The sequence below is a fragment of the Otolemur garnettii genome, unplaced genomic scaffold (assembly GCF_000181295.1).
Source record: "Otolemur garnettii isolate 467f Iridium unplaced genomic scaffold, OtoGar3 scaffold00072, whole genome shotgun sequence".
NCBI lineage: Eukaryota > Metazoa > Chordata > Mammalia > Primates > Galagidae > Otolemur > Otolemur garnettii.
Genome location: NW_003852467.1, coordinates 6,951,089 through 6,973,192, shown reverse-complemented (window position 1 = coordinate 6,973,192; position 22,104 = coordinate 6,951,089). Strand labels below are relative to the sequence as shown.

At 40.0% G+C, this 22,104-nt stretch overlaps 1 protein-coding gene across 1 annotated transcript in view; it reads right to left on the bottom strand.

The window, feature by feature from the left end:
* Positions 1 to 15,971, bottom strand: part of CUNHXorf21 (chromosome unknown CXorf21 homolog) — a 20,460-nt gene extending 4,489 nt beyond the window's left edge. Inside the window, exons 1-2 of the mRNA XM_003793742.3 lie at positions 15,709 to 15,971; positions 14,834 to 14,944 (exon numbers count right to left, since the gene is read on the bottom strand). The gene's annotated coding sequence lies outside the window, so the exon portion shown is untranslated. The remainder of the gene's footprint in view (positions 1 to 14,833; positions 14,945 to 15,708) is intronic.
* Positions 15,972 to 22,104: the final 6,133 nt, after the last annotated feature.

The window sequence follows — 22,104 nt, the reverse complement described above, 5'->3', positions numbered from 1 at the left end:
AAAAAAAAAAAAAAAAAAAAAAGAAAAGGCAGCCACATGGATGGCCTGCATGGACAGGCCCGAGGCTGCCTCATCAAGTCTGCTCGCACACCAGCATGCTGCTGAGGGCCTGCAAACCTGGAGAAGACCTAGAGTTGGGATAGAAAGACTACAGACATGGCTGCCACAGGCTACTAACCAGGGGCCAGGTGAATGATAAATGGTTGTCATGGATATTAGTGTGACTACATGATGACAACCAAACATATCTCCCAACCCCCACTCACTCCTGTCCCCAACTGACCCTATGGTTCTATATAAGCAACCTAGAACTCAGGAGGAGGGAGTCTTGAAGTGATTAAGGAAATCCTGATTGGAACAGTATTTTCCACCGTTCAGGAGAATGTGAGCTCAAGAGACAGATTAAATTGATGTGAAAAAAAAAATTCCAATAAAGACAGCAGAATAGTCATATTTTTTCTCCCTCCCCAAACTTCACCAAAACAATAATTAATGATTTTTTTTTAAAGCTATAACCCACAAGAAAAGGAAAAACAGGAGAAGAGACAAGAGCAATGACATTTTAGAAGGTAGAAAGCAAGAGACTGAGATTAATGACTTAGGAGAACTGAGCAAATGGAATCTCACAAGATCCACGGGAAAAGCCAAGAGCCAATCAGATTTAAATTCCTCTAAATGGTGAGGAATTTGCGGCACCATGTTCCCTTTGGGAGTGAGTGTAAAGGAGGTACTGAAGTAGAAAAGATTGAAAATATATTTAAAAGACGGTTAGAAACCCAGATCCTCTGCTTCATGCCATTCTCACCTCAAAGAAAAACTTGAGATTGACTCTCTGAAGAATAAACTACAGGGTCTCTGGACTAGGCGATACCAGTTGATGGTAGAACTACTAAATTGATCATACATTAAATAAACATGTGCACATATGTGCTGCAATCCATGACCTCTCTCCTTACTCAGCTCCCACAATAGTGGCAAGAGGGGCACCCACCTCTAGGTAGGATAGTGAAAAGACTATTCTGGGGAATCTGACCGCCGTGAGAAGCAGAGCAGTTGACACAGGTTTCCCGACTCAACTGGGCAACCAGATCACCTTTCATTCAAGTTCACAATCAGTAGGGCCTTTTGAGCTTTTTGGCTCCTTATCCTTAAATATAAATAGAAATTTGAAGCATCTGAGGAAAGGTCTGATACAAGAAAGACCAAAATGGCCACTTGGAGGAAAGAAACTTGGGGTTGGGGTAGATTCTACCATCAACATTCTCAAAGGGATGTGAAGGGATAATATCACAAACTTTAATTTTGAATGTGATGCTTTAAAAAACAAAGTATTTTGAAGCTCTTGGAAATGAAAAACGACATTTTTGAAAATCAATAGAAGGAATGGAAGGCAAACAAGGCAAATTCTCATTTTGAAAACAGAACAAAAACACAAGATGGGAAATAGTCAAGAAAAGGTAAAATTAGCAAACCAGTCCAGGATATTCATCATCTAAATAATACAAGGGGTAGAAAGAGATAACAGAGAAAATAGGAGAGAAATACAAAGACATAGCTCAAGAATATTTTCCAAAATGAAAGAACACTAGTTCCCAAAATAATGGCGGAAAACAGACCTCCTCTCAATACTGTGAAATGGTAGAACACTTGGGACAAAGAGAGGATCCTGTAAGTTTCCAGAAGAAAAAAAAAGTCACAAAAAAGGACTAAGAACCAGCATCTTCAGCTTCTCAACAGCAATGTGAGGAGCAATGAGACAACAAAACAATGTCTAAAAATTTTGAATGGAAGTTATTCTTAGCTTAGAAGTTTATGGCCAAATTATCCTCTAAGTACGAGGCTAGGATAAAGATTTTTCTCTGTCACAAACCTCAAATAATGCATTTCTCAAATTCCTTTCTCAGAAAGTTAGTGGAATACATGCTCCACTGAAAAGACTAAGCAAATCAATAAAGCAGAGACAGGGGATATAGGCAACAGGAAATCCAGCACAGGAGAGACGACAAGGAGACCATAGCATGGGACGCCTGAGTACCCATTCTGAACTCTGCCTTATAAAGGGCCCCACTGTTGGCCCCCCCCCTCAGTTGTGCCTCTCCCAACAGGCTGAGGAGTTCTAGAGGCCAACAAGATGGAGCCCACTCACCCTCTATACTGCCACCTTCTACAAAGCACATTTCTGGTGCTCAGGACATCAAAATTCCCTGCTCAAATTGTCCAGACCCAGTTGGAGAGTCTACACAAGCTTTTCTCCAAATCTATCATGACTAGGGCAGGTTTAACGGACTAGATATATACACACTCCTAGGCCCAAAAGGAGATGAAGAGGTGGCTTTTTACTGGGACTGTGGGCAGACCTCGGATGTATGGACTGAATATAAAGGGTAGCCAAGACCAGGAAGAGAAAATGAAGACTGAAGCTCCTCAGTTCTTGTCCTAGGCCCAAGAAGCATCCCAAGAAGTCCTAACCATGATGACAGTGAAAGGACTTTCCAGGAAGTCCTACCCATGATGACAGTGAAAGGATTTTCCATAATGTAAGCTGTATAACAGGCTCAAAAGGCAACCAGAGTGATTGGAACAGATCAGAAGGCTTATGAAGCTAAATTGAAGATAGAAATGAAATTCATATAATTGACTAGGAACTGTGGGGCAAATTAGTAAAAGCTAAGCAAATGAAAAATCCAGACCAGCGCTGTCCAATGGAATTTTCTGGAATGATGGAATGATCTGTCTGTGCTGCCCCAAATGACAGTCAATAGCCATATGTAGCTATTGAGGACGTAAAATATGGCTAAATGTAACTAAATTTTATATTTAATTTAATCTAAAATAATTTAAGTCTCACATGATCAGTCTGTTGGACACCATAGACTTCAGAAAATATTTAAGATGATAATAGAACATTTTCAAATACTGAAGACTGCTAATTATAATTGCAATTTTAATATCACTGGTTAACCACTATCATAGCAATAATTCTTGCATAACATCTGAGGAATTAATTCCTTTCTGTAGCCCTTTCAGGAGGTGTTAGAAAGAAGATATCAAAAGACAGTAAACCAGCTCAGCACCCATAGCTCAGTGGTTGGGGCGCCGGCCACATACACAGGAGATGGCGGGTTTGAACCTGGCCCGGGCCTGCTAAACAACAATGACAACTACAACAAAAATAAAAATAGCCAGGTGTTGTGGTGGGTGCCTGTACTCCCAGTTACTTGGGAGGCTGAGGCAAGAGATCACTTAAGCCCAAGAGATAGAGATTGCTGTGAGCTGCGATGCCCTGGCACTCTACCAAAGGTGACAAAGTGAAACAATGTCTCCCCTCCAAAAAAAAATTAAATTAAATTAAATTAATAAAAGACAGCAAACCCAGAGCATAAACTGTTAGATGTTTGGTAATGAAATGGGGCTAGAACACTTGAGACTCTCTGGTTTCACTATTTTGAACCAGATATAATATAGAACTTCCTTTTTTCTGTTTCTATTTGGAGAGGTCTAGGATGCCTGTGCGAATTGTTCAAAGAAAATTTTTAAAGATATATATCTCTTTAATAGTGTAGTTTCCTAGGTCATCTCTGAGGTGACAAAAGTGCTATCCAATAGAACTTTCTGAGGTGATGGAAATGTTCAATATCTGTGTTGTCTAATATATAGCCAACAGCCACTTAAATATGACTAGTGTGGCCGGGCCCCATGGCTCACACCTGCAATCCTAGCACTCTGGGAGGCCGAGGCACGTGGACTGCTTGAACTCAGGAGTTCAAGACCAGCCTGAGTAAGAGCAAGATCTGGTCTCTAAAAATAGCCTGACGTTGTGGTGAGCGCCTATAGTCCCAGCTACTCTGGAGGCTAAGGCAGGAGAATCACTCGAGTTCAAGAGTTTGCAGTTGCTGGGAGCTATAACTCCAAGGCTCTTTACCAAGGGTGACAAAGTGACACTTTGTCTCACAAAAATACAAAATAAAAAAGTTGGGCAGCAAACAAACGAAAAACCTATGGCTTACTACATGCCTGAGTTGTAAATAGCTTTTGCATAGTCGTGATAATACAGAGGGTATCAAAAAAAAAAAAATGTAGACACCTTTTAAGAAAGGGAAAAACTGTATTAAATTTGTAATACTCAAGTTTGAATTCTGCAGTTACAGGAGGTGCTCAGTGTGACTTCCACCCATCTTTTGTTATTGGTATATATTACTACAGTTTTAATACAGTTCTTTTTTTCTGTCTCAAAATGTGTATACCTTTCTTGGCACCCTCCGTATAGAAAGCACTGAAAATTGATCTAACCCAATTTAAAATATAACCATAGGGTGACCATAAAGTGAGTAAACAAAAATAAAATGTTATTTATCATGTATAGTAAAATATCACTTATGTATAAAATGCTACTTTCTCATGCATCGTACCGTGACACGGATAAAAATTGTCTTAGGCAGTTGCCTGTGTGTCATATGCCATATAGTGAGAAAGGTGACAAAGTTGGTGAGGCCAGGGGAAGAAAGAGAACTAAATCCTCCTCTTCGTGGTGACAAATTAATAAATAATACCCCAACTGAAAATTCCAAAAGTTGCAACCCAAACACGTTATTTAAAGAAATAGTGGTAACTATTAAATAATTAAAAAGCTAGAAAGTACTCGCTTCTGGAGAAGGGGTGCAGGGACAGCCATTTCTCATCACAAATCTTTCAGAATTATTGACCCCAATTATGTACAAGCATAACTGTAATGAAATGTGTAATGAAAAACTAAAGACACGGATTCTAAAGTAACCAAGTGGAGGAAGAAGACGGGGGAAGAAGGTGGTGTTTCCTGTACAGCTGTTTGTGGTTAAAGAAATTGCATATTCTAAGGGTGAAGGAAGAAGAGAGAGCCAGAGATGACTGTGTGAAAGGTAAAGTTTTATTTGGTCCTGCGGAACAGGAAGCATTCAGACAGGCAGTGAGAAGGGCCAAAGCATTGCAGACAGAGACGGGAGCAGAAGGAAAGAGGTCTGTGTTGTCATTCTCGTTGAGTGGGTAACAGACACCAGTCCAGGTAGCGTGCAAGCGTTGGTTCTCAGTCCTGCTCACCTAAGAGTCTTTCCTGCGACGTCCCAATTTGCAGAATCCCCTTTATGACCCCCTGGCCGCATTCAGACATACCCTGAATCTCCCACTGTTTATCCTATTTCTCTTCATAATATGCAATCAGCCCCACTTACTCCACGCCTGAGTTGTAAATAGGTTTTGCATAGTCACGATAATACAGAGGGCGCCCCCCAGAAAATGTATACACATTTTAAGAAAGCAAAAAACTGTGTTAAATTTGTAATATTCCCCCCAAACAGCGATTCTCAACCTGTGGGTCGCGCCCCCTTTGGCCCGTATTAAGGGTTTGCAGCATTAGAAAGGTTGAGAACCACCATCCTAAAAGAATATAAAACTAGTCTTATGTGGCAGCTCACAGCTGTAGTCCTAGCACTTTGGGAGGCCAAATCAGGATGATCCCTTGAGCACAAGAGTTCAAGACCAGCCTGAACAAGAGTGAGATCCCATCTCTACTAAAAATAGAAGAATATTAACCACCTCTTCCAGGAATGCTGTCTAGAGGCACTCAGAACGGTGCAGCATTTGACATACCATCATTGGCTTTCCCACAATACAGCCTCTAACCAAACTAGGCTATCCTGAACCCCTGGTAAAAGAATTGTTTACCTTTATACCAAGAAGGTTGGGAAAGGACCAAAATCTGCATGTGCCGCCTGCCCGGGCAGACTTCAAGGGATTGGAGCTGTGAGACCTAAAGTTCCGATGAGGTTGTCTAAAATAAAAAACATGTCAGCGGGGCCTATGGCGGTTCCACGTGTGCTAAATGTGTTCGTGACAGGATCAAGGGTGCTTTCCTTATCGAGGAGCAGAAAATCGTTGTGAAAGGGCTGAAGGCACAAGCAGAGTCAGAAAGCTAAGAAAATAAAGCTTTTGTTCAGTAATAAAAATTAAAAGGCTAAAAAAAAAAATGATTCAGTCGTCATGGCAGGTGCCTGTAGTAGCAGATACTTAGGAGGCTGAGGCAGGAGGATCACTTGGACCCAGGAGTTTGAGGTTCCTGTGAGCTAGGCTGACACCATGGCACTCTAGCCTGGGCAATAGAGTGAGACTCTATCTCAAAACAAAAAAATCAGCCCTAATGGACACTTCTTTCACTCCATGCAAATGAGGTATATAAATATCCAGATAATTTCCACAGCAATGAAGGCCAAGGGTCCAGTCTCCTGTTTTGAGCACAATGATGGCCCCCTAGGCCCTTTTCCCTATTTGTCTTCCACTAAGAGGTTTGTTGGTATCTTAATTCTGGCAAAGTAAGAACCCTACCATTCTGATGTGTGGGGTCCAAGGCAGGCCAGTAAAGCAGTAGGTCCAGTGATGGAAAGCAGAAAGCATGCCACAGGGTTTAGGGATAGATACACCTCTGGCAAAAGGAAAAGATCCTGTGAGGGAGGAGTGGGAGGTTAGGTCAAGTCAGGAAGGTAAGTTGGGACATGCAAAGCTGAGGACATTTGATTTACCCGGTGGGCAGTATAAAGCTCTGGCACGTAATGAAGCTGATTCACAGCATGATGTAATCTAGCAGTAAAGTGCAAGATGAATTTCAGCAGGGTGAGATTGGAGTTAAGGCCCCAAATTAGGAGGCTACTGGATTTATCCCAGTTTGAGATGATTGGGACAGAAACCAGGAGGGAGGCAGGAAAAAAGCAAAAGAAAGAGTGAATTTGAGAGCCCGAGACTCCCATGCATGGACATGAAGGAGAGAGGGGCGCCAAAAATAACTCTGAGTCTGTGTACATAGGAAAATGGCACCAGCATTCACCAAAATGGGGCAAAGAGGAGAAGGAGCAGGGAAGGAAGCAGTGAATGGGTTTCACTTAGCACCTCTTAAGCCTTCGTGAGATGGACCTGGTGCAAGTGCTTAATTGCCTGTTGGAGATTCAGGCAGGAACCTCATTAGAAAGTTAATTAGGGTCAAGAGTGAAATCATCTTCCACGTGTAGGCAGTAGGAATTTATGCTGGGGGCTGAAGGAGCTTGTTTGTGATAACTTCTGTGGAGAGTCTGCCTGAAACAGCAGAAGGACAGAGCTGCAAGAAGGGCTGCAGTAGCCATATGCGTGTGCGCGAGTGTGTATGTGTGTGGAGAGAGAGAGAGAAAAAAGAGTACTAATCATTAAGAGACCAGAGTTCTACTTCTGATCTTGTCATTAGCTGTTAGTCTAGTTATTGCCAAGCAATAAATAGTTGACATACTACCAGCTACAACCTAGATACGATTCCAGGTACTTTTTATGTACTAAATCAATTGATCCTCCCAAAGACTCTAAGATGTAGGTACTATTATGCTTATTTTGCAGATGACAAAATTGAATGATGTGCCAAAGTCTCCAGGCATTCAAACACTAGCGGTCAGAAAACAGAGCCCAAGTTCATGTCACATAACCTCTCAGAGACACAATTTCTCATCTGTAAATTGAAAATGTAGGATTAAATTATCTCTAGAGTACTGTCAAGCTTTAACATTGCGAGAGATTATGGAGAATTATTACTCAGAATCAAAATTAGTTTCTGAAAATTAACAGCAGAGGGCAGCAGAGAGCAGGCTAAGTAGGCTTTTGAAAGATTTTTCGTAAGCTCTGCAGAGTCGTAATACATAAAACTTATAAACAAAAATTGCACGTACGTTAATACATTTAAGCTCCTGACTTAGGTCCTTTACTTCAGTCTCACCCTGATGGAAGTCATCTCGCCCTTTAATGCACTTCAAAGAGTCAATTAGTATGCCTTTTAATGCACCACTAGAATAAAAAACAGTATTGCGCACCACAATATCCTAAAATTTTAAAATATAGTAATAAATAAAATTGAATTGGGTTTATTTTAATTAATTGTTGACTTTTTTTTTTTTGCAGTTTTTGGCTGAGGCTGAGTTTGAACCGGCTACCTCCAGCATATGGGGCCAGCGCCCTACTCCTTTGAGCCACAGGCGCCACCTGACATTATTTCTTTTTTTTTCTTTTTTCTGCAGTTTTTGGCCAGGGCTGGGTTTGAACCCACCACTTCTGGCATATGGGGCCAGCGCCCTACTCCTTTGAGCCATAGGTGCTGCCCCTGACATTATTTCTTAATTTTCTATTATCTGTGAAATTCTAATAAGACCACTGGATCTTTTCAAAGGTATTAATAAAAGCTATACTTCAAATGTTAACATTTATTATATTTAATTTCACCTGAGACAGTAAAACTTAACCCAATGGATTAATTGTTCAAAAATATTTTATCACTTTGAATTTGTGTTTTTCATCATAGAGAGGATATACAGTAGAACCTCTGAAAGTTGACCACTCAAGGGACTGTAACAAACTGGTCAACATAAAGAACTAGGCCTGCTGTACTGATACACACATGTGGTGCATGTCCAGTCTATGAAAATTAGGTCAGTTTAAGGAGGTGGTTAGTGTAGGGAGGTGGTCAACTATGGAGGTTCTACAGTGTATAAATATAGATGCACATAATTTTCCATGACTGGTTAAGTGTGAAAGAAAAGACATTTGAGGACATTTGCAGATGAGATGTTCTGGGCAAATTTAGCCTACGTTAATCATTACTAGACAGGGGAATACCAAAATTAACCTTATGTGCAAATTCACAACTTAGAAATATGTGCTAAAGTACAGCACCTTGTTAAATCATTTACTTGGTTTTCAGGAAAAAAATGCAATATAAATTCTTTCTAGACTAGCATTTACATAGTTTCTCAGAAAACAGTTGTCATATCTGTACATAGACATGTTTTTTCAAATTTATTTTTTAATTATAGATAAAATTCTATTCGTTATCACATACAACATTTTTAAGTATATATACATTGTAGACTGACTAAATCTAGTTAATTAACATGGGAATTACCTCATTTAGTTATCATTTTTGTGTCAAGAACATTTTGTTTTTTTTGAGATGGAGTCTTAATATGTCACCCTTGGTAGAGTGCTATCAGTAGAGTGCCATAGCGTCACAGCTCATAGCAACCTCAAACTCTTGGGATTGAGCGATTCTCTTGCCTCAGCCTCCTGAGTAGCTGGGACTACAGGTGCCCACCACAACACCTGGCTATTTTTTTGTTGCAGTTGTCATTGTTGTTTAGCAGGCCTGGGCTGGGTTCAAACCCGCCAGCCCCTGTGTATGTGGCCAGCATCCCACCAGTGAGCTACGGCCGCTGAGCCTGTTGAGAACATTTAACATCCAGTCTTTTGGCATCCACTGTAGTCCCCATGCTATACAATAGATCTCTTGAACTTATTTTTCCTATTTTTCCTATCTAATTGTAATTTTGTATTGTGGTCAAAGGACAGAGTTTTAATTTATAGCCAAACGACACAAGCACAGAGTCAAAGAGAAAAAGTAAAGAAGGTGTTTGCAGAAACATCTGGAAAAACCAAAGTTAGGAATTGGCAAACTTTTTCTAGAAGGGCCAGATAGTAAATATTTTAGGTTTTCAGGTCACATGGACTCTGTCACAATCCTGTCATCATGGTCAAAAAACAGCGATAGACAGTATGTAAATAAATGATCATGGTTGTGTTCTAATAAAACTTTACAAAAATAGGCAGAGGGCCAATTTGGTCCTGGGCTGTGGCTTGCCTACTCTTTCCCTACATCAAAAAGCAGATGCAATAAATTGAATAAGGCATCATAATAAGAGCAATTTTGTGTCCAGTGCTTGTCTACATTACTCCTAATCTTCCAACAGCATTGTACATAAGGTTTTATCATAATCTGGATTTTCCAAATGAGAAAACTGAATTTCAGACCTGACAGATGCTCTTCCAAGGTCACAGAGCTACTAAGTACTAGAGGCAAGATTCTAGCCCAAGTTTACAAACTCCAAAGTGTGTGTTCTTTTCTTAGAACACACCACACTGCTGCACAGTTGAGAGTAGTTACTATCGTGCGGTCGTAACAACAAGCAATTAGTCCTTCCAGGAATGAAGCATCAGCCCTGATGCCAGGGAATAACAGTACTTGCCGAATAAAAGAAGGAAGGCACAGTGAAGTACAGAAAGAAAGGCTCCAAGGGGACAGCCAGCCTTTCTCAGAAGGGTGACCCAGAGGGCCACACACGCCCCAATTATATATCAATGCTCCTATGTTTTTGAAGTATACGATTAGTTTATGCTCCAGTTTTCCAATCTAACCGTATGAACATTTTGTTTTTCCATTCCACTGCTATAGCCTGGCATTGCACCTTTAATTTTATAACCACTTTCCACACAGTAATTTAATATTACAGATGCCTTGTTTATTTATTTATTTATTTTAGGGCACAGTCTCACTTTGGTCGCCCTCAGTAGAATGCCGTGGCATCACTGCTCACAGCAACCTCCAACTCTTGGGCTCAAGCGATTCTCTTGCCTTAGCCTCCGGAGTAGCTGGGACTATGGGCGCCTGCCACAATGCCTGGCTATTTTTAGAAAGAGAGTCTTACTCTTGCTCAGGCTGGTCTCGAACCTGTGAGCTCAGGGCAATCTACCCACCTCAGCCTGCCAAGTGCTGGGATTATAGGCATGAGCCACCGCGCCTGGCCCAGATGCCCTGTTTAAACACTAAATGCTCCCCATCACCTTCAGGATAAAGTCTGTGCATGTTAGGCCTTTGTGATGTGTGGTCCTTGTCTGCCTTCCCCACCTCGTCTCTGCCTGTTCCCCCAAACTTCATGCCCATACCTGGAATTTCTGCTTTTTTCCTTCTGTCCAGAGAGCCCTGGTTCCCTACCCATCCTCTGGCCCACCACCCATAACCTCATCTCATATATTAACATTTCAGAACCCTTGGCTCTCCATCCAGACTCCTTATCCCTAAATCAGAAAAGGGTTCTAGGTTCTTCTCTGTCCAACCCTAAAGGATTTATCAGGATTGCATGGAACTTCAGTAAAAGAGAAAAAATAAATAAATCCTTAAAATAGTCTTTGGAAATAAGAAGCAACTGGCAATAGCAAAAGGCGAGCAAGAAGACTAGGGATTGGTAGGGCATGGGGGAATTTGGATGATAAGGCAGCAGAACAGATTCTGCCTCTTGAAGAATATTTTGGGTGCCTGCAAACTGTGACAACCGAAGAGGGTAGTTTGAGATGAAAACAAAGAAGATCTCCAGCGGCTGCACATGAACAAAGGCAGTGGGATGGGACTGCCTCCCGGCATCACAGGCTGTGACCTCTTGGAATTAAAGACAGGAAAATGTTTTGTTATCTGCTGTTTTAAAGATCTTGGGCCCTCGCTAGATGGGGTGCAGTTTGGCTCCAACCTGACAGCATGTCTGCTCATGTAGCTCTACCTTTTAAGAGTTTCCATATAGGACCTCCATAGGCACATCTAATTTTAGTAAATCATTTCTCCTAGTGGACGTTGAGATTGGTCTTGTTTTTTCACAATGTGCAATCACTGCATATGCCGCTTTGTTTCCACAGGCCAGATTTGGAGTAGCAGAATTACTGGATGAGAGCTATTGCCAAATTTCCTTTCAAGTAGCTTGGACCAATTTAGTCTCCCACCAGGATTAACTGTTTCCACTGACATTCTTCAGCACATTATTACTTTTTTGATTTTCCAATCAAATCAGCAAATTTATGTTTGCTTCCAATTAGAGGGTGGACCAAATTGTCCTGTTAAGACTATATGTAGGCCACATGTTATTTTTTATTACCTCCACACCTCAAAAGCTCTGTTTCATCTCTTCACCTCTCCGTTTGTCCAACCATATAAATTGTACATCCCGTAATTCCAGTCTGAATTTTTTAAGATCTTATTGACTTGAGGGATTTGCATATAAATTACTGAAAAGTTATCATCGAAACATTTGAATATTGTTTTGTTTGTAATCTAATTACGATGACATAACCAAATCTGTAAGTCACGATTTAATTATTTTCAGTAAATGATACAAGAAATCTAATAAAAAAATCAAAAATAAAAAAAAAATAATACAAGAATATTACCCTAGGCCGGGTGCGGTGACTCACACCTGTAATCCTAGCATTCTGAGAGGCTGAGGCAGGTTGATTGTCTGAGCTCAGGAGTCTGAGACCAGCCTGAGCAACAGTAAGACCTCAGTCTCCAAAAAACAAAAATAGCCGGGAGTTGTGGTGGGTGCTTGTAGTCCCAGCTACTTAGGAGGCTGAGACAAGAGAATCGCTTAAGCCCAAGAGTTTGAGGTTCCTGTGAGCTGTGACACCACAGCCCTCTACTAAGGGCGACAAAGTGAGACTTTGTCTCAAAAAAAAAAAAAGAACTTTACCCAAAACAAGAAGTTCCTTTAGAAAGGACCACCCTGTACAAAATTGCATCTTCAATTTTCTTACTCTAATCTTTAAAAAATCTGTTCTTTACAGCTGGAAATAATCACCTAATCACATCCCTTAGATTATGTCCCTATTATTTCATGTCTCCCTTTATTACTGACAGATACTCTAAAGTATCATTCATCTATTTTAATTCCTGTTACAAAACACACAATTTGGGATTATCTACTCATCTATCAAATATAAAGTGATTCTTACTTAGATTAATTTCTGAAACTCTCTAACTTGATGGCTACAATAATACAATCATAAATCTAAAGCTTTCTGTTTTCCATAATAGTTCTGCTTGGATTCTTATGCCCAAAGATAACAGCTACTTCTAAAGGCCTTATCTGATGTGTGAATTTCCTTATTTCATAAGATGGTAAAATTCGGTGCAGAAATATGAATAAAGATATTTTTTGTCGTAGTTTTTCTTTTTCCTTTTTCTCTTTCTTTTCTTTTTTTTTTAAGAGACAGAGTCTCACTTTATCACCCTCAGTAGAGTGCCGTGGCAGCGTCACACAGCTCACAGCAACCTCCAACTCCTGGGCTTAGGGTGATTCTCTTGCCTCAGCCTCCCAGGTAGCTGGGACTACAGGCGCCCGCTACAATGCCTGGGTATTTTTTTGTTGCGGTTTGGCCAGGGCCAGGTTTGAACCCGCCACCCTCGGTATATGGGGCTGGCGCCTTACCCACTGAGCCACAGGCACTGCCCAGTTTTTATTTTTCTTCATATTCTTTCATGACATCTTGCAAATTGAAGAATTAAGCCATATAGATCACTTTTTAAAATCAATATCAATGTATTTTGACATGAAAAGAGAGAACTAAAAATATACAAAAACGGATCATAATAGTACTGTATTTACGTTAAATTTCCTTGGTGTTGTAATTGTTAAATATGTTAATTATACCTACTACCATTAACATTTACTTAATTGTAGGCATGACAACCAAATGCAATGCAAGATTCTCGATTGAATCCTGAATTTAAAAAATAAAAAAGCTCGGCTCGGCGCCTATAGCTCAACTGGCTAAGGCGCCAGCCACGTACACCTAAGGTGGCGGGTTCGAATCCCCAGCCCGGACCCACAAAACAACAATGACGGCTGCAACCAAAAGATAGCCGGGCGTTGTGGCGGGTGCCTGTGGTCCCAGCTACTTGGGAGGCGGAAGCAGGAGACTCGCTTGAGCCCAGGAGTTGGAGGTTGCTGTGAGCTGTAATGCCACGGCACTCTGCCCAGGGGGACAGCTTGAGGCTCTGTCTCAAAAAAAATAAAAATAAAAAAATAAAAAAGCTCTATAGACGTGAGGATAATGTGGAAATTGGAATGTGTGACATATATTAGATAATAGTATTATATTGATGTTAAATTTCTATGGTGTTATAATTGTGTGATAATTATACAGAGGATTGCCCTTATTCTTAGGAGATACATGGTCAAGAATTTAGGAGGTTACATATGTCCTAAAGTCAGCAATATACTCTCATGGCTCAGCGCCTGAAGCTCAAGCAGCTAAGGCGCCAGCCACATACACCAGAGCTGGAGGGTTCAAACCCAGCCCAGGCCCGCCAAACAACAATGACGGCTGCAACCAAAAAATAGCTGAGCATTGTGGTGGGCGCCTGTAGTGCCACCTACTTGGGAGGTTGAGGCAAGAAAATTGCTTGAGCCCAGGAGTTGGAGGTTGCTGTGATGCCATGGCACTCTACCCAGGGTGACAGCTTGAGGCTTGAGGCTCTGTCTCAAAAAATAATAAAATTTAAAAAAAAAAAAAAATATATATATATATACTCTCAGGGCCAGACATTGTGGATCATACCTGTAATCCTAACACTCTGGGATTACAGGGTGGGTAAATCACTTGAGCTCAGGAGTTCCAGACCAGCCTGAGCAAGAGCAAGATCTCATCTCTACTACAAAAAAAAAAAAAAAAAATAGCTGGGTGTCTTGGTGGGTGCCTGTGGTCCCAGCTACCCAGGGATCTGCCAAAATATATAACATATATTGTATAATATATCTAATATATAATGTATTATATATACACACACATATATATATTTCCAAACCATTCATGAAAAAAAAAACCTCTGTGTATGTATGAATGTATGTGTATGTGTGTACATGTAGAGGAAAAGATGGATTAAAACAGAGAAAGAATGAAAGAAAATGTGATAGATGATACAAGTGATTAATATACATGATGGCGATGTAGGTGTTCATTGTACTATTCTTACAATTTTTAAACAGGACCGAAACGTTTCAAAATAAAAATCGGTCAGAAAATAACTATGTTCAGTTAAAGAAGGCACGTTTACATTGTATGATGTTTGTTGAGAGCCTGGAGGGGCAATATCTTATATATCTAAAATAATCCCTATGTATGTGATTGGCAATGTTTGGGTGACTCGGTATAAATACTTCAAACATTACTTGGCGCTGCGATAACGGAATTAGTATATTACCTTTGTATATCTCCAAAATGACTGTTAGGATACGGATGTTTAATACAGACTTCAATACTCTTCACTTCTTGAGAAGATTCTCAAGCTTAGAAACAATCTTCTCACGCTGACCTATGCAAGAAATTTTATAAAAAATATCAATATGAATAGTCTGACCAAGCCAGGTCTGTAGTCATGCACAGATAGATAAGCACAAGAGGAAGAATCTCTGAGCAAGTCGAAAGATAATTCAAACAAAAATCCACCCAGGAATATGCTGTCTTTAATGCCAAAAGGCAAGCTTTTCCCAAATCATCCAGATGGCAATTCCAAAAGCATCCTTGCTATAGATCACATTCACTTTGAAGACATCCTGCCACATAGAAAAATACCATCACAAGCTCGCCGAACTGAATAAGCGAGAGTCAGATCCAACTGGAATGTGATTGCTTTGGTCCCTAAAACTACCTAACTGCAACTGAATTCAGGAGTTGTGCTGTCCCTCCAAAATCTTGCTTCGCTTTTGAGGGCTCCTTTTGAAAACGCAGAGGCTAAACCAATGTAATAAGTAGTGGGAAAGAACTGAATAAATTACACAAGAAATATTTGATCAGCGCAGTCACAAATTTGAGGTAAAGAAATTATTTTAGAAATGTCAAAAATGTAACAGGAGGAGGCAAGAGAAGAAAGTGTTCATTCGGCTTGATTTCTCCGTTTCAACCCACAGAATGCTCGCTTAAACGCCCACTCACCTCTGATTTGTAAGCTGGAAAAGCATATTAGGTATCATAAGATCAGATCTGAATTCCAGCAATTAAGGGCTAAGAAAAGTCTGAGGAGGGTAATGGCAGAAAATGTTAACAGAGTTGTGGGGCCTGTTGCCGCTTTTTTCTTACCTTCAGTAACCAATCTGTTCCTTCGGTTCTGTAGAAACACAGAGATGATCAAGCCAGCCAGTGCTCTTTCCAGAAACGTCCGCAAGCCTTTCACTGACAAGACCAAGAGACTAAGCTGCCTGTTGCATGGCTATTTCTTTCTATAACTGATCCCATGGAAAAAGAGCTGTTTTTGCTCAAGTCTGATTTGTGCTCAAGAAGCAGTGGGAAGTCCCGGGAAGTGAGGAGGCAATAACTGAAAAACCCACATCAAGCCACAGAATGGTGTTTCCCCTTTTCTGAAAAATGAAACTGATCTATGAAACTGTCCTTTGTGAAAATACTTTAATGCGACACATTTTGTAAAAATCCTATGTAACAGCATTAAATTTTCTTTCTAGAGCAATAAAATCTCTGGGAACCTGCTCTAGTCAGATAGGACTAGAAAATTCTCAGTGTCATCGCTAATCTGTGATATTTAAGAAGACAATTATTTCTCACGCTTCCTTAGAATTTTTAAACATGCAAATGAAAAAGGTTTCTCTCGCCTAGTACCAAAAGTTCAAACTTCAATAATACACAGCAGGGGCAAGATTGTAGAGAAACAAACACTTTCCCACACTATTGGTGAGATTGTAAACCTATTTAAAGGTATCCAAGTATCGGTCAAAATTTAAATATTCATACCCTTTGACCCAACAATTTCATTTCCATAAATTTATCAAAGTGATATATTTGCACTTATGCATGAAGACTTACATGAAAAGGTATTCGTCATAGTATTGTTTGAAAAAGGAAATGACTGAAAAAGTAATATCCATAAATAGGACATTGACTAAATAAATGAGCATATATCCCTACTCTAAAATACTATAATGCAGTTGTTAGGGTGAAGTGGTTTTATGTCTAACCATAAGAAAAGGTCTCTAAGATAGATTATTTAGCAAGGATGTATGTTCTAATTTGTATGTTTAAGGAATATATATATGTATATATATATATATATGCTTGCTTATGTAACAGAGTATTTTTCTATATGATGAACAAGAAATCAGAAACAAGTAATTGTCTCTCAAGAATGAGAGAGTTGGCTCGGCGCCTGTGGCTCAACCGGCTAGGGCGCCAGCCACGTACACCTAGGGTGGCGGGTTCGAGTCCCCAGCCCGGACCCGCCAAACAACAATGATGGCTGCAACCAAAAAAAAAAAAAAATAGCCGGGTGTTGTGGCGGGCACCTGTGGTCCCAGCTACTTGGGAGGCGGAGGCAGGAGACTCGCTTGAGCCCAGGAGTTGGAGGTTGCTGTGAGCTGTGATGCCACGGCACTCTGCCCAGGGGGACAGCTTGAGGCTCTGTCTCAAAAAAAAAAAAAAAAAAGAATGAGAGAGTTACTAACTTAACTCTTCCCTCTCATCTGGAGGGTACAGAAAGTATGTGTGATTTAATGGAGGTCATGACCATTTCCAGGGAAAAGAGAAGGCCACACTCCAATGGGGGTGTGAATGACAATGTCTTTGCTCTGAAGGATCTTGTGTTCATTCCTTTGAGGTGTTTTACTAAGTATTTAAGGATGAAGAAAATGAGAATTGCTTTCCATTCTATATATTTTTGAAAGTTCTATATGTATTTATTACTTTTTCATTCTAAAAACTATGAAAAATACTATCACAAGCTCGCTGTGATTTTGCAGCCCAAATGTGTTATAATTACACCTTTTCTGGAGGACAGACAAGTCTATCTACAAACGGATCTGTTCTTTTGTCCCAAAGGCAGAAAAATTGAACGTTTCCACTTAACGAATTTGACTTTGTTTACCTTTGGTCGATGATATTTTTAAAAGTCGTATCTTTAAAAGTATACTGGCATTTTCATTTCTGTGAGTCTTTCACTATATTCTGCACTATTTTTTTCATTGAAACTTCCCCTTATGTCCAATTGAAAAGGCAGGTTCTCATGCATAACCTAGAATAAGGACAGTGTTTCACCTAGTCCTGAATCTGACTTGATCTGGAAAACACCAGACTCACTCCGCCCACCGGGGCAGGTTCATTTGCAGAGTAATCCTATAAAATCAAGGTCAAGGGTGTCTCTAAGCTTTTGTAGCCCTTCAAGGACTTCTCTGTGATCAAGAGACCATAGCACCTTCAGGGCAGAACAATGTTTTATTTCACTTTAGTGTAGATTTAACCACAACCATGAGGATACCCTAGAATGGGGCCTACCTACCTTCAGAAATGCTTTCTGGTGGGTTCCCCAAGAACTCACCTGGAAGTACTATGAAATAACCATTGTGGGGCGATTTTATCTCCTTCAGGTTGGCTTAAGTCGCGTGCATGGTTTTTTTTTGTTTTTTTTTTTAGACAGAGCCTCAAGCTATCCCCTTGGGTAGAGTGCCATGGCATCACGCTCACAGCAACCTCCAACTCCTGGGCTCAAGCGAGTCTCCTGCATCAACCTCCCAAGTAGCTGGGACCACAGGCGCCCGCCACAACGCCTGGCCATTTTTTGGTTGCAGCCATTATTGTTGTTTGGTGGGCCCAGGCTGGGGATTCGAACCTGCCACCTTAGGTGTATGTGGCTGGCGCCTTAGCCGCTTGAGCCACAGGTGCCGAGCCGCACATGCATGGTTTTATTCAAATGCAATATGCAGAACTCTGACTATACTCTTCATTTTATCTCTTAAGTTACTCCTTTTATGGAAAAAAACCTCTTTTCCAGAAAAAAAAAATCTGTAATCAGAAAGTGGCATTATGTCAAGTAATCTTACTATTTCTCTTTTGATAAAACCTGAGTGTATGAAATTGCCTTTAAACTGCTTTCTGTTTGCTGACTATAATAAAGGAGAATTGTATCCTTTGTAGCTGAAATCTTACGATTTTTCGATCAATCTTCTGAATAGTAGGTAAACATTATTGCCTTAATTTCTGCACCTCAAAGTGGATGTTATTCCTATTATTCTACTATTTCTTCTGGTGTAAAAAACATCATCCAAGTTATTTCCATTATGATATCATTCACACCTAGCTCACCCCCAATCTTCAAGTTTCCTCCACCCAGGTCACCATCTACTCACTTCCACAAGCTCTTATCAGCACTCTAAATCTCTCTCAACAGTATGTCCTTCTGTCACATCCCACTTGCCAATTTCTAGTCCCAGTTAAAATCCATTACTGCCTTTCCATAACTATAGAAATATATATTAGCACATATATACATATGTCTATATAGGCTTGGCTCCTGTAGCACAGTGGCTATGGCGCCAGTCACACACACTGAGGCTGGGGGGTTACAACCAGCCTGGGCCAACTAAACAAGAATGACAACTGTAACAAAAAATGTCTGGGCGTTGTGACAAGCACCTGTAGTCCCAGCTACTTGGGAGGCTGAGGCAAGTGAATTGCTTAAGCACAAGAGTTGGAGGTTGCTATGAGCTGTAACACCACAGCACTCTACTGAGGGCGACATAGGGAGACTCTGTCTCGAAAAAAAAAAGGTATATATATACATACACACAACTGATCCATTCATAAATTTATTCCATCAAACCTCAGCTATCTCAGGATAAATTCTTTGCCTTTCTGAATATCCCCTCCAACCACTCTCAATACTTAACTGACTCAACTAAATCTATTTTCTCAGAATTACCAAGGCCCCTTAGTCATCAAGTCTAACAGCTTTTTTCTATATTTTCTTTGACGTTTCTATAGTATTTGACACTGCCCATTATTTCCTTCTCTTTTTTTTTTTTTTGGCCAGGGCTGGGTTTGAACCTGCCACCTCCAGCATATGGGGCCGGTGCCCTAACCTTTGGAGCCACAGGTGCCGCCCATTCCTTCTCTTTTTTAATAGTTCATTTTTTAAAAATCACATTGGAAAAAGGCCATAAATGGCACAAAAATATAGTCACATGTCACCTAATGAAAGGTATACATTCGGAGAAATGCATCATTAGTCGATTTGGTTGTTGTGCAAACATCATAGAGCAGTGGTTCTCAACCTTCCTAATGCTGCAACCCTTTAATACAGTTCCTGTGGGTCGCGACCCATAGGTTGAGAACCGCTGTCATAGTGTGTACCTACACAAACCTAGAATGTCTAGCCTACCACATACCGAGGCCATCTGGTGTAGCCTCTACTCTTAGGATACAAACTTGCACAGCATATTAGTGTACTGAATACTGTAGCCAACTATAATACAGTGGTAAGTATTTGTATATCTAAAGATAGGAAAGATACAGTAAAAATAGGGGATAAAAGTTAAAAAATGGTACATCTGTATAGGGCACTTATCATGAATGGATCTTGCAGGACTGGAAGTTGCTCTGGGTAAGGCAGTGAGTGCTGAGTGAATGTAAAGGCCTAGCCCTAAGGCATTAACGTAGCCAACCATAGACTTTATAGATACTGTGCACTTAGGCTACACTCAATTTATTTAAAGACTAAGTAATTGCACTATGACATTACAACAGCCTCACATCACTAGGCAATAGGAATTTTTCAACTCCATCATAATGTTATAGGACCATTGTCATATATGCAGTCTTGTTGTTGACCGAAATGTTCTTTGGTGCATTGCTGTACAGTGAAAATTAAACCTCTTTTACTATCTCATCTTAGCTCTCAGGTGTCCTCCCCAGGGGCATTGTCACTATTGTCAGCTTCTTGCGTATCAATCCAAAGATTATCTGACCTCTTTTGCATACATATACAAATTGTAGGATACTATGTGTGCTATTCTGTCCCTACTTTGTGTTGTATGAATTTCTTGCTACCAGTACTTAGCGATCGACCTCATCCTTCTTAATACCTGCATAGATTTCTGGTATGGATGGTGCAATGATAATGTATTGAACCAGTTCTTTATTGATGTAGCCCCTCTTTTAGAAAGGCCTCCCACCACCCAGATGATTTTGGGTCATTGCATACTGCTAATTATTCTCTCCTGTGTTTCCACTTTCTCCTTTCTAATCTCTTTCATTGGGCTTCCTGTCCACTACGCATTTCCTAGAAATAAAATTCTCGGTCTTTTTTCCTTTTTTTCATGTCTTATCTCGGCAAACTCATCAGCTGCCACGCTTTCTAATTATCTTCTTTGGGTCCTGATGCCTCTATCTTACAATCACCGGATTGTCAGTTATGAACGTTTGACTGCTTCACATAAATAAAGCCAAATCTTTAATCTTTTGGCCCCTAAATTCATATCTTCTTTTTATAGCATTACCCAAGCTCGGTACCTTGAAGTTCTCTCTAATTTCATCTTGTTCCCAATCTCTACAATAACTTACCAGTGCCTGCCAGGTTGATACAATAAACCAGAGTGCTTTATGATTGATTGTGATTTGTGCCTGTAAGACAAGTAAACAAAATAAAAAGCAGGAGTCCCCATACGGCAATACATAATGCTCTCAAACTTTTCATAATAACATACAAAGTTATAACATCTTTTTACAAACACAATCTTATTGTTCCATAGGCATTTTTCATAGTTTATTTTAGTATTTTTCATCATTATTTCCTGCAGACACAATTCCAGTATTGTATGTGAAGTTTTAATGCACTTCTCCTGCAAGAGATTAATTTTAATTGACATTCTATAAAACTTAACATGAACATATTAGAATTAGGAACATGTTACATATCCCACAGAGCAACATTAATATGACGTTTAAAAATTCTTAGTTATACTTCAGTAGCTCTAATTTATACCAAAGAAATCCATAAGGTAAGCTCTGGGGCAATACTGCTTATCTTGAGGACCCGATGACAGATTATAATTGCTTTATTAACTACAACATTCTGAATTCCTATGAAGCTATAATGGCTTGTTGTGCACTAGAGATTTTGTTATTTAGGACATAATTGATTGTAACGTATACCATGCACTCTTGAGTAACTCCCATTTTCCACCTCAGAGATTTTCATTTCAGCATGAAACAATATGGGTACTGCATTTGTAAAATTTCTGAAGCATCTTTCAATCCTTTCAGTTAAAAAATGATTTAAAATGAAATCTGATATAAATTAAAGGGCCAAAGTGGATTAAGTCGCATATGTACCATGGTAAGGCCATGTACAATACATAGACTACCTCATTGTTGTTGGCTATTACCCTTTAGCTGGCATGAATAAGAGATATTAAGGCAAGTACCGCAATGCTTAAGGAATTAGCAATCCCATGAAGTATTTGGGTTTCTGCTTTCTAACTGTCAGCCTCTGCTCTTACTTGACACCATTTGCCTTAATGATCTAGCAAAAATCCCTAACACCAAAATTCAAATCTCCATCATTAACTCTAAAATAACATACCCTTAGAAATACTTAATAAGGTGGGAATGTAAACTAATATGTTCCTTTTGGAAAGACATCTGGAGAACACTTAGAGAACTAAAAATAGACCTGCCATTTGACCCTGCAATTCC